General features: G+C 44.0%; 1 pseudogene; it reads left to right on the top strand.

Moving 5' to 3' along the window:
* The first annotated feature begins 276 nt into the window (after window positions 1–276).
* LOC129330297 (60S ribosomal protein L10-like) lies at window positions 277–1,681 on the top strand (annotated as a pseudogene).
* Window positions 1,682–4,940: the final 3,259 nt, after the last annotated feature.

The following is a 4,940-nucleotide window of genomic DNA, read 5'->3' as shown; positions in this document are numbered from 1 at the left end:
TCCATTTTCATTAGCCATGGAGTACTAATATAAACTGTCTAACCATGGGGCAAGAATAAGGCTCTTTCTGCCCAGTGAGGTGCAGGCCACAGACATGGGCCATTTTCACATGTCTTACAGGCCACACAAAATCGCACAAAACTCCCGGAACGACAGCGTCTTCCTGGTGCAATTTCCCATCATAACTCCAGTTTGTGGTGCAAATCGCCGGAAGATGCTGTCCTTCTGGGAGTTTTGCGCAATTTTGCACAGCTAGTAAGACGTGTGAAAACAGCCATGGGCTGCTGACCAGCCCATTGTTATTGATACTGCAAGAACAAACCCTAACCAAAGTCCCGTTTCTGCAGAGGTGTTCCTGATGCTATGATCAGAATCTTGGACCGTGGTAGGAAGAAATCCAAAGTCGATGAGTTCCCACTTTGTGGACACATGATGTCAGACGAATACGAGCAGTTGTTGTCTGAAGCTCTTGAGACCACCCGTATCAGTAGTAGTATTTATTGCAACAGTCATTAGACCAGCTATACATAATAAAATCAGATCATAGAGCAAGATAAAATACATTGTTTAAAATTCATATTCTTCAAATAAGTATACTTCAGATAAAATATGCAAACACATATCCTAATACACCAATATAGAGGTAAACTTAATAAAATCCTGAATGAATTTTATTTCACTGTATTCCCCTGATATAAAAGCGGTATTAGGCAGAAGTCTTTAAAACTTAATCCGGGTGAGGGGAATCCCTCGTGGCCATTCCAGTATTTGACGGTCTGTTTTGTTGCGCAGTCACCTGGGCGCAAAACTTAGCTGTCATCCTAGTGACAGCTGGATTTTTGTCAGCCAATAGCTTTGCCAAGGATATGTTATCTGGTATCCCCTCCAATCCAGATAACAAGGGAAGAATTGTCAGGTCTCTAATCCTTTTATGGAGGAGGCAGCGAAAAAACATACATTCCAATGTTTCCACCTCTCCAAGGGGACACCCGCAAATCCTTTGATCATAAGGTATCTTCTTATATCTCCCTTCCATTACCTTGGATGGCATGGCATCACATCTCGCTAGAGTGGAAGCCCTCCTATAGGGATGGAATTCTAAATTTTTTAGATATTGGGCCATCTTCATATGGCATCTGGATTCCTCTGATGCCCTAAATTTAGGATTTTTTATAATGTCTTGCTGACGCTCAATGTCACATACCCTTTGTTTTATTTGCAATTTTGCAGCATCAAAACTTTGGCCAACTCTGTGCCAACAAATACATGGTGGCAAGGATGGCTTCCATATCCATGTGCACCTCCACCCCTTCCATGTCATCCATATCAACTAGCTGATATGCTCCGGATGGGAATGCGTGGAGCCTTTGGTAAGCCACAGGGCACTGTGGCTTATGAGCACATTGGCCAGGTCATCATGGCAATTCGCACCAAGGTGCAGAACAAGGAGCACATTGCCGAAGTCCTGTGTAGGGTCAAGTTCAAGTTCCCTGGTCATCAGAAGATCCTCATCTCCAAGAAATGAGGCTTCACCAAATTCAGTGCCGACAAATTTGAGGAAATAGTAGCTGAGAAGAACCTCATCCCAGATGAATGTGGAGTAAAATACACCCCCAACAAGGGCTCCTTCCTGGAAGTGATGTCATTGCATTGGCTCCGGGAGCACGAAAACTCCCAGTAAGTGCTGGGTCCCCCTCCTCCCTCTGGGAGGGTATATAGACCAGGTAACCACTGGGCATCACCAGGTGGGGCTTTTGCCCAGAAAGGCTTCTGATTGGCTATTTGAGATTTGATTAGCTGTGCAGGGTTTTTTAAAAATGTTGTTTTGGTAGCAGTTCCCACCACAGCACAAGGATCTTTACTGCGTGACTGGAGATAAGGCAGTCATTTTGTGGCTGGCTCCACCTCCTGTGACAGCCATTTTGTGGCTGCATCCACCACCTTGTGTGAGAATTCCAAAGGTGTCTGCAGGTTCAAAAATGTTGAGGACCCCTGCAAACTGTGTATGGCTTTAACACAATTATCATGAAGATCTGAGATGGATTGGAATCTTGTAGACACTGCTGAGGAATAAGAGGCCACGATCCAAAGAGTAATTTGGGAGTGATGCACATCCATTGGGATTTTAAAAACATTCCCCCCAAGAATAGCAGACTTCAATGTTATATTGCAAACCGATCTTAAAACTGCTCCATTTCAATAGAGATTTGCTGTTAGGCAAGGGTGGGAGTTGATCTTGGAGAAATACAATTCCAGATCTCACCAGGTCCTGGAGAACTACTTCTATGGTTTGGATTCCAGCCAGCATGCAGCATGTCTTCCTATTGTACTGGGGAAACATCAAGAACATAATATGCAAGTTATGTTGGCATTCAGATATGTGGATTTCTTACAATCCTCCTAACAGTTTGTACATTTTTATAATATGCATCCCACTGTGTATTTCAATTAAAGAGAGATGAGTTATCCCAGAGAGAGTTTTTAGGGTTCCTTCTGGCAAAGGGATATACGTATGTGTTTGTGTCAGGATCTAAGAAAGAGAAATCAACCTCCTACGAAGGAGAACAATGGTTAGCTGAGTAAGGCAACTTGCTTTCGACTCCTTCATGATGATGCAATTTCCCCCCTCGCTGGCTAGTTAGGTGACAGTCCATGTAATGATTTTGCCACAAGCCATGATGCCAAAATCTGGATGCAAGGGATGTGCAATAAAAGCATCACTAGAGCCAGCCTGAGCAACATCTGATTTACTATTGAAAATACTCTGGATTTAATCAGAAATATTTCTGATGTGCAGGAACAGTCATAATAACCCTTGGATCTGAGAGTTATACTGGCACTTTCTTGTCCGGTTTCAATTTTTCAGATAGGAGAAGCCATGAGGGAAACTTTGTGACTCAGCAGATAAATGCATGACAGAGACATCATCCAACTTAAACAGTTATCCAACATTCCCATCACACACTGGAGTTTTGGTGCACTGCATTTCTGCTTTCTTCTGAATATTATACCATTTCAGTGGCTTTTAAGGAACTTTCTGACTCTATGAGTCCTGTTGGTGAGTTATTTCATTTTGATTGGCAGCTTGGGACAAATTCTGCTGCAATAGTGTGTGGGGAAGGGGCTCATGGTCCCACTGTGGTAGAAAACTTAGTTGCTTTACAAACTGAGGTGGGAGGAGGCAGAAGTTAGACATGTTACAGCTCTCCTACCTCCAACAGACAGGCACAGCTGTGTACTTGTAGGGGCAGGGTTGAGAAATGTGCTGCTTGCTTGCTTGTATTAGGAGAAGGAATAGAAGCTCAGACAAGCCATATTACACCCATATAAATTTAGGCCATTTTCACACTGCTTACCAGCCACGGAACATCGTGCCGAGCTCCTGGAATGACAGCATCTTCCTGGTGCAATTTCACATGAGTACGGCAGTTCTCGCACGAAATTGCGCCAGGAAGACGCTGCTGTTCCAGGAGCTCAGTGCAATGTTCCATGGCCAGTAAGCAGCGTGAAAATGGCCCTAATCTCTTTTATTTCTGCAGGAAAGAGAGGCAAAGATTGCTTAACACTTTCTGTTCCAGGAAGGCCAGCTAGTAAGGTCTGTTGCTGACCAGGAAGAGAGCAAATACTTCTTCCCTTCGACAAAAGATGGGGCCAAATGAGAAGAGACTTGATTTATGGTAAGAAAGGAGCTGAGCTCTCTTTTTACGCAAGAGAGCAGTGATGGAGATCACATTTTTGAGATCTGTGTCTTGATTCTCTCTTTAATTTCATGTAAAATATGCACATACCCCCCCATTGCTATAAGCCAGTGAATAAAATGTAAAGAAAGTGATCAAGGAGTGTATGGGGGTGTTTGATTTTTAAACAGAAATGGAGCATACTTTCAAGCAGAGTGTAATTCTATCCTTCACCTTTCTCTTGTTTTTTTCTTCTTCCCAGAACTTTTCTTTCAATAGAGCTGATTTCCAATAGCAGTGCTGGGCTGGGAGAAAAATGGGGAAAGGAGCAGGTTGCAGTGAGGAAAGCGGTGTGTGTTTTTGTGTTTTGGGGTTTTGTTCCCCCTATCCTGCTTACTCCTCTCCCCATTTTTTAAAAAAGACCTCCCCCTGCCACCTGAGCTTCCCTGGACAGGAGGAAAAACTCACACAGCAATGTTCTCGTGTGTTTGATTTTGCCCATTTTACGAGGGAGAAATATAATTTCCTTTCTCTTAAAATGTCTGTCCAGGAAGATCACTCAAGGGGTACAATGACATAACTATCAGTAAAAATATTGCTTGATGACCTGGTAACTACCAGATGGGGAGGCTATCAGATTTGCTGAACAGCCCTTGATTAGGTAAGCGGTGGAGGAAGGTGTTGATGGGATTAGGCAGGGAGGGGTCTCAAGAAGCCTTCGCTATCCCTGCTGCTTAGGGTTGCCAGCCTCCAGGTAGTGGCTGGAGATCTCCTGGAATTACAACTGGTCTCCAGGCCACAGAGATCAGTTCACCTGGAGAAAATGGCTGCTTTGGGGCGGTAGGCTCTATGGAATTATGCTATGCCGAGGTCCTTTCCCTCCCCAAACCCCACTTTCTCCAGGTTTCTCCAGGTTTTACCCCCTAGATCTCCAGGAATTTCCCAACTTGGAGCTGGCAACCCTACTGCTGCTCTCTGGGGTGTGGGGGTAGCTAGTCAATCTACCCATTTGTGACTCACATTCTGGTAATTTTCCAGTCTCCAGGCAGGAAGCTGGCATCTGTTCTGCCTGGCTGTGCTTATTATGACACATTGTGAAAGGAGTTTATGATATTTCATATCCCTAAACTGTCCTTCTAGTGCAAGGGTAGGGTCTATCTGCTAACAGTGTGTCCTGGAAGATAACTCAAGGGGTACAATGACTTCTGAGAAATTGAGAGTCCATGTGGAAAAATGTTACACCAGAAAAAACATCATTTCCAT

This window comes from Eublepharis macularius, chromosome 5 (genome assembly GCF_028583425.1).
Source record: "Eublepharis macularius isolate TG4126 chromosome 5, MPM_Emac_v1.0, whole genome shotgun sequence".
Taxonomy (NCBI): Eukaryota; Metazoa; Chordata; class Lepidosauria; order Squamata; family Eublepharidae; genus Eublepharis; species Eublepharis macularius.
Note: the sequence above shows the minus strand (reverse complement) of the source record. Positions and strands in the feature narration are given on the sequence as shown.